Below are 12,618 nucleotides of genomic sequence, written 5' to 3'. Positions count from 1 at the left end.
TCAGCAGTTTCTTTTAGCTTAATTACTCATTAAGAAACAAAATTTGCCAGCTTTTGCAAAAAAAAATAAAAAAAAATACCCCAAAACATTGAAATAATTATACCACCAAAACAAGAATCCCTGATAAAGGACAAGGGTGTATTCTAAAATGTGCAGTACAAAAATACATTTAATTCAATCACATTACAGCTCTTGTGAACAAACCAACCATTTATGCCTCCTGACCAGAACAATGTACAGTTAGGAAAGAAGGCATTGAAGAAAAACTGTATTGGCTTTGAGCCAGTTTTATGTTTTGTTCTTGCTTTGTTTTTTTTTTATTTTAAATTATCTTTTTTGATAATGAAAGTGTTGGATTTCTGGTCCTCTGCTGAGCACTGTGGTTCCTTCCACAAGTCCCTACATCTCTTCAGAACGTAGAAGTGATGTAGGGTCTGGTGGAAGGAACCACAGCCATAGTGCTTAAAGCCTAAGTGCAGCCAACATAAAAACCACAAAAATCAGCAGAAGGGGGTGTCACAGGCTCTCATCATGAAGCCCAACTATGCCCACTCGTTCCACCCAGCTCCACCATTCATAGAACCATACTACAGCTTTTGTGAATGGAAAGTGATCTATGAATGGATGATAGGCATTTATGGAAATTGTAGTAAGGCTTCTATTAATGGAAGAGCTGTTGAGAAAGGGCAGGCATATTCAGACTCTCTTGATGAGGTTTTAACAAAGCATTGCTTTGTCTAGTCTAGTGATTAGTGTGAAATAACTCATTCATGTGCACACAAGATTGCACCCTCCAGCAATCATGTGCATTCTTTGGATACATGTGGATCTGTGTGCTTTGAATGTGCATGCAAGTGTAGTACAAAAAATAGTAGATTTATACCCTGATGCATTAAAGTGTATTTAAAGGCAAAACGTTTTTTATTTTTGATAGTCATGAAGGGTTAAAACCTGTATAAGTTTTTTATTTTGCCTTCTGTGACTCATTAGACTCAACAGGATATCTTTCCATTGTAAGCGAAAGTTCTCTTAGCTGTCAATGGAACAGGTGTCCTCATTGGGATTTTAATTTACTCACTTTAATTTCCAGAGACATTTGTGATAATGGGGGTACATACAACAATAAAGAACTGACAATGTTTGTAACCCCTCATCACTCTATGCAAGTCTAAAAAAAAAAAAAAAAAAAAAAGTACTTGGTATATGTTAAGGTCTAGGATAGATATCTACAGTTATTGGAATTTGGCATAAGACTAAAGAGCCAGCTTGTCTCTAGCAGGAATAGCAAATGTATTGATCAGTCGGATGAATAAGCAAATCACACATTTTTTTTTAGTTTGAATTTTTCTCTCAAAGCCTTGTTCCAGCTTCATAAAATTGTAACCTTTATGAAGCTTGATTTTTCTGAATTTCTAAATTGTATGATTTACTGCACATCAGACAGATCAGCATGGAAGACTTCAGGTGAAACAAAAATCTCCAATTTTGCCTGGTACTCGGACAGGTTTACTGTGTTCAGACTAAACTTGCAGTTGTCACTCTCCACTAGTGGTCAAACTGGCACTGCCTCAAGTCTGATATAAATTCCATTTTTGACACTTTGTTGGGGTACTTGATTAATACCCATCTGTCACCTTGTTTTTCCTGTTTTTGCTATAGTCCTAGATTTCTGATTCCAATTTTTCTGAGGTATGATCACCATAAAATACCTGGGACTACAGGCCTTTGGAAAAAAGATGTTTGTGATTTTGGTAAGGTGGGTCAGTATGCCTCTGCAGATATTGCCAAATTTTAAAGGGGAAAACAGAAGAAAGGGAGACAACCAGAACCCCTGAGTTTTTCTTGTAAATGTTAAAGAAACAGACTGTTTAATTAGAATTAAGTAATTAAAACATGTCTTACTGCAAGAAAAGGCAAATCAAATAGAAATTATTTTTCATTACTGTGTAAGGAAATTATTAAACAAAAGTATCATCCAGTGTATTCCAATGGGCAACAAATCTAAAAGACCGAAGGTTAAACCTGGTTGGCTAAATTTTAATGTAAAAAGACATATTAAAGAGAAGTAAAATGGACTTTAAAAATTATAAGGCTGAGGGGTCATTGACAGTATCTAACAGTACAAGACATGCAGTAAGAAGTGTTAAAACACAATCAGGTCAGCTAAAATAGACCATATAGCAGAGGAGAGTAAAAAAAAATAATTCCCAAAAAGTGTTTTATATAAGTTATCATTAGAAAATCAAGGTCACGGTATATTGGCCTCGTAAAGGATGATGAAGGAAGGTTGGTTACAAATGACAAGGCAAAGGCAACTGTAAGTGCATTTTTCTCCTTCGTTTTTACACAGGAAAAGTAAGAGTATAGTAACCAAAATGGTATAATTAGTAATGTGTCACAGAATGTACCCTCGTGGCTAACAGAAGCCAGTGTCCGAAAAAGACATGAAAAGCTTATCACATAAATCACCGGGACCAGATGGCTTTCACCTGAGAGTCCTCAAAAGAACTCAATCAGGTTATAACCAGACCGTTGCTCCTAATTTTCATGTACAGCATACTGTCAGGAATGGTACCAGTTGATTGGCAAAGAGCCAATGTGGTACAAATATTTAAAAAAGGCAGAAATATATTCCTGGAAACTATAGGTCAATCAGCCTAACAATAATATGTAAACTAATCAGCATGGATTCACAAAGGGTCGTTCTTGCCAAACCAATCTGATAACATTCTATGAGGAAGTGAGCTGCCATCTAGACAAAGGAAGGCCTGTGGATGTGTTGTATCTGCATTTTGCAGAAGCATTCCAGACAGTCCCCCATAAATGCAAATTACAAACTTAGGTCTGTAGGCATGGACCATAGCGTTTGCTCATGGATGGAAAACTGGTTACAGGGACGCATCCAAAGGGTGGTGATAAATAGCATGTACTCAGTCTGGTCTGGAGTGGTAAGTGGGGTATGCCCAGGCTCTGTCCTGGGACCAATTCTGTTTAATTTACTTATAAATGATAGAGCCATCCATCCCAACCTCTATATTTCAGTGTTTGCTGATGATACAAAGCTAAGCAGGGCAATAACATCACAGCAAGATATAGAAACGTATAGAAAGAAGACCTCAATAAAATAGGGGTGGACAAATGCATAGCAAATTAGGTTTAATGTTGAAAAATGTAAAGTAATGCACTTGGGGGCTAAAGTATGAATGCAAGTCACTTACTAGGGAGAGGCCTTTAGGGCAGTGGTCTCCAAACTGCGTCCCTTTGCTTGCCTTTATTCAGCCCCTGGGGCACTATTTCATCCACTGATACCAACAATGGGGCAAAGTTCTTCCTGTAGACACCAATGAATAGGCACAATTTCTCCCAATTACACCAACTATGGGGCCCAATGACCGCAATGATGGGGTACAATTCCTCCCCATGACACAAACAATGGGGCACTATTCCTTCCACTGACATCAAAGATAGGGCATTGTCCCAATGCCAGTGGGACCTTTTTTGCTGCCAATGGCTGCAGTCCGGCCCCCCTAAAAACTGAAGGACAGTAAACTGGCCCTTTGTTTAGAAACTTTGGAGACCCCTGTTTTAGGGGGATGCAGGATGGAAAAAGATCTGTGGTTTGTAGTAGATGACCGACTTACCAACGGCATGCAATGCCAAGCTGCAACAAGCAAAGATATTAGAATATTAGCATAAAAAAGGGTATTTATTTAAGAGATAAAACTATTATCCTGCCACTTTATAAAACTCTGGTCTGGCCTCATCTGGAGTCCAGTTCTGGTCACCAGTCCTTAGGAAGGATGTGCTGGTACTGGAGAGAGTCCAGATCAGTGCAACAAAACTAATAAGGGAGGACCTCAGTCACCAGGAACAGCTACAAACATTAAACTTCTCCCTGGAGAAAAAGATCCATGAGAGGAGATATGATAGCGATATACAAATATCTTAATGATGATTTTAGTATAGGGAATAAACTATTCCGTCTCAGGGAGTGTAAGAAGGCACAGGGCCACGCAGTGAAATTGGAGAAGAAGCAGTTTAAACTTAAAGAAGAACTCCAGGATAGGCAAAATCACCTATTAGTACACCCCCCTACACAAAACACTAAACCGTTTAATACAATTCTGAAAATCCCTACCATTTAGGAGAAAATCTATTTGAATTTTCATAACCTTATCTCTGTAATTCAAAAGACGACAGCATCTGCTCTGCCAAGGAGGAAGTGTAACAGCTAGGATTACATCATATTCTCTCCTCTCTCTCTGAAGTAAAGGGAAACTACAGTTCTGATCAACCACAGGGAATTTTAGTGAATGCAAAATGGGTATACTAGGCCTTTACATGTTGAATGTTTCTGAGATCTTGGTCCACCCACCACTGTAAGTCGGGCTGAATTACATCACTACTTCCTGTAGAAAGAATTACAAAAGGGATACCAAGATCAGTGGCTAGAGGAATAGGAGGCATAGCAGCCACTGGTCTTACCAACAGGAGACCAAAGTGAATAGTTGGTTTGATATGAAAATAAATAGGCTATTCCAGAGCAACTACTGAGTTTTTTACTTTCAACTATAAAAAATATATAGTAAACTCCAAAGTTGGTTATAAATTTAGGCCAAAGTGTATTCTGTTACATGTTTTTGGTAAAAAAAATCCCAATAAGTGTATATTGATTGCTTTGTGTGAAAGTTATAGCGTCTACAAACTATGGTATAGATACTGCAATTTACACCATTTTTTTGCTATACAGCGCTGCGCTAGTTTAACGGACAATTGCGCGGTCATGCAATTTGGTACATAAATGAAATTTACATCCTTTTTTTTCCCACAAATTGAGCTTTCTTTCAGTGGTATTTCATCGCCTGTGCGGTTTTTATTTTTTGCGCTATAAAAAAAAAAAAGGCTGACAATTTTGAGGAAAAAAAAAACTATATTTTGGACTTTTTGCTATAAAACATGTCCAGTAAAAAAAAATGTAAAAATCAAATTTAGTCATAAATTTCTGCCAAAATGTATTCTGCGACATGTCTTTGCTATAAAAAAAAAACCCAATACGTGTAAATTAATTGGTTTACGTGAAAGTTATAGCTTTTACAAATGTCGGGAAAGATACTGGGATTTTTAGTTTTTTTTTATACTAATAATGGCGGCGATCAGCGACTTATGGCGGCGATCAGTGACTTATGGCAGTGATCAGCGACTTGCGGCGGACATTCTGACATGGGGGGGTACTGTCTTGGGGTCATTGACATCCCCAGTGACACCAATACAGTGATCAGTGCAAAAAAAAAAAAACACTGACACTGTACTAATGGCACTGGGGAGGAAGTGGTTAAGTTTATTTTTCAGAGAAGGGTTATCTGTGTGAGGGGAGTGTTTTACTAGGGGAGGGGGTGTGTGCTGGATGGGGACAGGCTGATCGGGAGAGAGAAACTCTTCTGTCCCGATCAGCTTGTCCTCGAGCTGTCAGGGAAGTGACAGAAAGCACAGCTACTGCAGCTGTGCTCTCTGTCACTGATTGCCGCCAATCGCCGGAAGATAGCCGGTAAGGACCGGCTGTGACCCGGCGACTGACATCCGTGGCTGTGATCGGCGGGACAGGTAGGGCGGCGGCGCGCCCCCTACCTGTTTACAAAACACACGTTTTAAAACGTGGTTTTGCCTGCCCGTGCCGCCCTGCCAACGTATTTATACAGTGGCTGGGCGGCATGTGGATAACTTATTCATGACAGTTCAAAGCCAGCTTTGCATTGCATGAGAAATGCAGATCATTGCTCTGCAATGCAAAGTGTAAAAAAAAAATATATATCCTTGCTCACCCCCCCAGAGTAGTACAATGTTATTATAGTAACACTGCATTACTCTGATGAAAGTATTTTTTAAAAAATTAGTAAACAAAAGAAAAATAATTCGGGCAAGCGGTGGCTCTGGGCAAAAGCGATGTTATCTTACGTCACTTTCTATTTATGGGTGTGCGCCCCCTGCTGTCCCTATGCTGTCCAGGGAGAGAAGAACAAACACGGCACTGAGTAAAAGCACTGCATTTTACATACACACGTTAGATTAGCACATTTAACTCTTTGATCGCCCCTTTAAGCCTTTGATCACCTCGTCACTCAGCCAACTACCACAAAAAAAAAGCTCTATTTGTGTGAAAAAAGGACAAATGTCATTTGCGTACAGCATTGCATGACCGCGCAATTACCAGTTGAAATCGCGCAGTGCCAAACAGCAAAAAACGGCCTGGTCAGAAAGGGGAGTAAATCTTCCGAAGGGCAAGTGGTTAGGAAAAATCTCTGGGATGGACACCTTAGCAAATACAGTATATGGGAAATTATTTTTGATATGAACACACACAGATTAAGCTGGATGGACTTGTTTCCTTATCCAACCTTACCAACAATGTCACTATGAAATTATGTCCTGGAGCTAGCATTCTTTTTAATGAATAGGACACACAGCATTTTTGTAGTGTGTAAAGCTTGTCCATTGAAATGACTATTGAACACACAGAAATGCACATATCGTGCATTAAAATGGAAAGGTGTAAACGGGGCTTAAAAAATACAAAAACAGACTATAAAAAGTGTATTTGTGTATGCAGATGTGAAACCTCATATTGTAATGCACATCATAAACACCAGTTATTGAATGGGCATAGGCCTTTGCAATTACTTAAGACCTTTGTTGGAGAAATTCATGGTTACCTGATATCTCTACATTTACTTTGATTTTGTTATTCCAGGAAGTTTTACTATACATGGCCAAATAGCTACCATTAGGTTAGTGTAAATCCAATGGCCCTTCTGTTCTGTACATCTAGGAGCTGTTTTATGTACAGCTCACTCAAAGCAGCAGTGTAATTTAAGAAACAGCAAAGTGAGGAACTATGAAACTATAAATTATGAAAGGAAAAAGACATGTATTTCACAGAGAGAGGAAATAGCAGTAGAGTGTTGTAGCCATAGGTAGTAGTAAGAGAGTAAAAATATAGGCAATACCTTTTCATGTGGCTAAATGAATTTATTTTGAGGTGCCAGCTTTAAAAAACACTTGGGCCTCGTTTACATGAGCAGTGGTGTTTACATCCCCTCTGAAAAGTGATCTGTGGTGGATATCTTTAAAGAAGCATTTGACAGGTGGCTCTGAGGCAATATGTTGTCTCCTGAACGCCTGTTTAAACTAGTGAAAACCTGCAGCACCGTCCTGCAAGCATGTGCATCTGGTCCTGGTAACTTGTGGTTCGGTGGTCAAGGGACAATAAAACTGTGGCACAACTGCCTATTGTATGTCAGATACAGAAACTCTGATGGGAATAAGCGTAGGTCTCTCTGGCTTCTAAGGATCCCTGTTTTAAATTAAGGAAGTTTAGAAAATTTTGAAAATTGTATGTAGTAGTTGAGTCAAGGGAATAAAAGTGCATTGGGGGAAGAGAGCGGAGAAGGAGAAATGGGATATAAGTACTTAGGGCAGGCCTGCAGTGGAGGTTAGGATGGGAAGGAACCAGAGTCAAGGTAGAGGGCTAAGTCTCGAGCAAGTTATGACATAAGGAGGGAGCTATATTTAGAAGTGGAAGTCTATCCAGTAATACTGGCTTTTTATAAATTTGTCTTCTTGGTGGTGGCAACTGTCTGTTTTTAACTTCCTCTTCTCGGCCTTTGTAACCAAGACCTTAGTTTCCTTAAAATAGAAAACCTCTGTTCTTTCTTACTTTCCTGCTGTGTTCAAAAGGGATCCTTAACTTGGAACCCTGATGCTTAGCTTTGCCATTACTTTACATTGATTTTGTAGGAGTAAAATGTACCTACAACCCATGTGGGTTTCTGAAGGCAGATTGTGTCATCCAAAGAAAGCCAAACGCTGTTGCGTGCCGTTTAACCCTTTGACGCCGACGGCACACAAATATGCGGCCTCACAGAACTGGGCTTTTTTCCGTGGGGCTGCATATTTGCGTACCTGTCTTTGTGCTGGGAGCGCGGCGCACTCCCAGCACAAAGACCGGGTCACTGAGAGCCCTGGGTTCCGTTCTAATGATCGGGACCCCCGATTCCAGGTCACATGATCGCTGTAATAGCCTCTGATTAGCTATCACAGTGATCGGTCACTGTACAGCCGGCCCCCTTGGGGTTTCTTTTCTCTGTATGAATGGAGGAGAGAAATACATTGTATCTTGCTAACTCCAGGCACAGAGGGAAAAAAATGTTTTTAAAAAGAAAAAAGATAGAAAAAAATAAAGAAAAAATACCTAGATCAAGTTCAGTGCCAGGATAAGTGTTTGGGTCAAGGTGAAAAGGTCAGGCTCAAAGGTCAGGATTTTTTTTTAAATTGGTATCAGTGTCAGTTAGTGTCAGTGTGTTTTTAGGTAAAAAAAAGAAAATGCGCACTATTGTTTCTGGGCTGTACTACGGGTACAAACAACAAATAACATACACATATATGGTATCGCTGCAATCGTCAAGAACTGGAAAATTTATTTTGGGTTGTTCTTTGTTGGTAGTTTATGGTAGTAATAGGAAACGCACAGCTAAATTAAAAAAAATATATTTTTTTTTTTACTGTTTTGGGCCAGTTTCCCTTTGATAATAAAAACAAAAACAGGATATATCAATTACCATTTGCCACCAAATGAAAGCCCAATTTGTCCTGAAGAAAAACAAGGTATAATTCACTTGGATGTACAAAGTAGTTGTGAAAATATGTATGGTTTTACTAACACATGTCAATGTTGCAAAATTGTGCTTAGGCATTAAGATTTGTTTTACCCTTAGGCGTGAAGGGGTTATACAGCTGATGCACAATAGTTCTTGGTGAGAAACCTCTACCAATCAGCAGCAGAGGAAAGGAGAAAGTGGACAAGTAGGCTAAAATAGCAAACCTTCTCTGCCTTGTTTTTCAACTATAGCGTGGAGGTCATCTCATGGCTAGGTGGCTGCAGCTTCCCAAACTGACCATGTCTCAATGGGTTTGACACCTATTGCAGTACTGAAGGCAGCTCAGCCAACAGAGGGCTATGTGAACACCACTATATTGTAGAAAAGGGGGAGAGTGCTGGTGTTTACTATTTTCCATATTTTCGGCTCCTGCTGAACTCCAGCCAGATGTAAAAGAACAAATTTGGGTTAATTATTGTATATCTAGCTACCATAATTGACTGAAATAATCATTTGCCCCATGATGCATGAAAAAAAGTCTTCACAACTGCTTACAAGTTCTGCACAGCTGTCAATATGCCTGGTACCTTTTTACATTTTTATACATCATTCACTTCAAATATGCATTAACCACTTCCCGTCCTGCCCATGTATATAAACGGCTGGATGGGAGCAGTGCAGGGGCGGGTGGCCATTTATAAACGGCCTCCCCGCCCTCTGCTTGTGCGCGCTCCTTTGGAACGCGCAGCACCGCGATCCGTTGCCCGCTGTGTCCTCCGGACACAGTGGAACACCAATTGTTGTACAGGACCTCTGTGTGAGGTCCCAATCATGTGACCACTTTTTTTTTTTTTTTTTTACTAAAAAGATAACTGAATACATTTTGGCCAAGATTTATGAAGAAAGATTATTTATTTGCAAAATTTTATAAGAAAAACACTTTTTTTCAAAATTTTGGACTTTTTCATTTATACAGCAAAAAAAAATAAAAATCCCAGTGGTGAATAAATATCACCAAAATAAAGATTTATATGTCTCAAAAAATGCTAACAAATTATTTTGGTTCAGTGTTGCATGACTGCGCAATTGTCATTCAAAGTGTGATAGCACTGAAAGCTGAAAATTGGCCTGGGCAGGAAGGGGGTAAAAGTGTCCGGACTTGAAGTGGTTAAATAATAGACAAAGCATGCAATAACTTGGCTACAATCCTTTTACAAGTGTTTATCAAGATGTCCTTTGTTGTTGTATCTGATAAATGCAAATGCTATTTTATAATGCTTCATAATCACTAGCTGGGGAGAATTCACTAGGTACTGCAGAAGCCATTTATGTAAGAAGGCTGACTGATTAGAGGGCGTTACGCACCAGACATAACTGTATTGAATTTTAATGAATGAAACCCCCACGCAATACAAAATAAATTTCAGTCCTAGGACACCTTGCTTACATTTGAATTATTTGAAAATAATGAAAACGTTGATGTTGCTGGATATGCCAGTGCAACATTTATATTCACAATTTCATTTTTATATTTAAAAAAAATCATCCACGATAAAGAACAGCCCGGTACAAGATATTACAAAATAAATGAATCTCTATTGCAATTCAGTAATCGCTCAATTTAAATCAAATTGAGCCCTGTAGCTAGAATTCAAGCTGTGTCTCCAGGGGTTCACTGTATGTTTACTTTCTGAAGAATGTTCTGTATTATTTCTTTTCCCTAGCTGTTTCACCCATTACATTTTAACTTCAATGTCAGCTCTGCCTTGAAACCAGTATGCAGCTCAGAAGTCCGCAAAAGGTAGCTTCCATCAGTGGCTTCTGAGACATATGACAGATCCCATTTAAGCGAATGGCAGGTGTTGGCGAAAAGAACATTAATTTGAGAAGAAATGCATTAGAGACTCATTCACACCAGGTGCATTGGGATTTTGGTAATCATCTTGGAGCACATTCACGTGTCTGCTGTGGCCTCATCAGTATTTTTTTTTTATTTGTGGTTGTGTAGGCAGGCTTAGTTACACTATCGGGACACAGCAGCTGTATGAACACAGCTGCAGGTCCTACTTTTACAGATGTGTGGATGCAGGCGTACAGCCCTGAACATAGACTGTGTGCTTTTGGGGCCACTCACCCATACCTTCACATCTGTCTGTCAATTGTGCAGCTGCTGTGTCCTCACAGAGTAACTTTCAGCTGCAGTTGCACAAAAACCAATCATTCACAATGTATGGTCCATATAACCCCTATAAATGAGTCCTTTATTTTTTTTACATTTTTTTACAAACGTTTTAATTTTTTTGTTTTGTTTAACACAGCGTTGTTGGGAGGGGAAGTGGGTTTTGGTGAAATATAAGAGGTCTAAACAGACCCTGATGTCTCACTTTTGAGGGAGAAAGGGACTGCACTCAGCTGCATGCACTGTACCATGAATGAGCAGAAATCACTCTGTACAGAGGCTCCTGTTCATTCACAAACTGAAGCCTAGTGAACAGTTTACTAGGCTTCAGTTATAAATGAACACGGTGAATGATCGGTGTTCATTCAGGATAGGAAAAGGCCAGTAAATATTACATATTTACTGGCCCCTTCCCCTGCTCTCCATCCTGAAACATCCCCCCCGTGTGCCTTCAGCAGCTGACAGGAGGGAGAGGAGGGAAGCCAGCAGCACTGCAGGGGGGTGAGGGGGACATTGGGGGTCCTGACAGCAGGGGGGAGAGGGTGGTGCACAGAAGGTTACAGGATTCAGTCCCCTGTATGGCTATCTCTGTAGCAGCTGAATGACGGTTGGAGGGAGAGGAGGAGAATTAATGGGTTCCAGTAAGTGGACCTCCGCCGCACTAATCACCCTCCCTGACTATACCTGACTATATCCAGTTCCTCCTGCTGCCCAGGCCTCGTACAGGAGGATCGGTGGTAACCCCTTTTTGGCGAACTTGGTTGCTGTAACTGCTTAAAAAGTAATAGCCTGAGTTTGGCTTCAATTTGTTAGTGTATCTAAATCTGCTAGTACATCTAACACTACCCTCTCTCCAGATTACCAATGCTCCTGTCCAAAGGTGTGTTACTAGCCAGATCACCAGGTGAAACCAGAGGGAAAAATGCCTAAAAAAAAAAAGAACTAATGCAAACACCACATCTACAGGTTGGTAAGCTGCAATATATTGCAGTTTTGGATTTAATAGTTCTTTAAGCCTTGTACCGTATGCTGCTAGTAATAGCGTGATGTGTGTGGACTAGCACATTGGTACTGTCTCCTTCCAGTACACACCAGCAGCCATGCATTGGTGTAAAAATGCCTTTAACCTCTTCACATCGGCCGAATGCAAATGTGCTGCCTCCCAGCATCTGGACCTAGACGCTGAGCGACCGCACATTTGCTTTCTATTAAAAAAGAAAATATGTTCTGAGAGCGCGTGCCCTGCGTGCTCCCAGCACACGTCGGGTACTCATGGAAAGGTCCTAATCTCCTCTTTTGATTGGGGCCTTTCCCGATCATGTGACCGCCATGACGGCGTGTCACGGCGCTCACATGACCCTAAACCCTGCCCAGGCTCCTGGCTTCTGAAACCCTTAAAGGGCCTGGAGGCGCGGCGTGAAGGGGTTAAAGTAGAAGTCCTGTCTAAACCTATCTAAGCTTAAACCTCCTCCCACCCCCATTCTAAGCCCTATACGAACTAGCCTGTAAAAGAAAGATTTGTATACTTACCTAATCTAAGGGCGCTCTGGCCCGGTCACATAATCGGTTTCCAGGGCCAGCTTCAGGGGAGAGGAGAGGTGGCAAAAAGCATATGCTCCAAAGTAAGTCTGATTGATGTCACTGCCCAGGCACTGCAGCGTTTGTGTCTGCTCTCCCCTGAAGCTGGCCACTGGGGTGATCATGTGACTGGACTGGAGCTCCCTTAAATTAGGTAAGTATATTATTATTTTTTTTATTAATAATAAAGGTAAGTATACACTACACATC

General features: G+C 40.4%; 1 protein-coding gene across 3 annotated transcripts in view; it reads left to right on the top strand.

The window, feature by feature from the left end:
• Positions 1–12,618, top strand: part of ARMC9 (armadillo repeat containing 9) — a 207,083-nt gene that overhangs the window by 79,202 nt on the left and 115,263 nt on the right. The window lies entirely within an intron of this gene.

This window comes from Staurois parvus, unplaced genomic scaffold, assembly GCF_062004578.1.
Source record: "Staurois parvus isolate SC_StPar_1 unplaced genomic scaffold, SC_StPar_1.0 ptg000376l, whole genome shotgun sequence".
NCBI lineage: Eukaryota > Metazoa > Chordata > Amphibia > Anura > Ranidae > Staurois > Staurois parvus.
The sequence above is the reverse complement of the archived record's forward strand: the minus strand, read 5'-3'. Positions and strand labels throughout refer to the sequence as shown.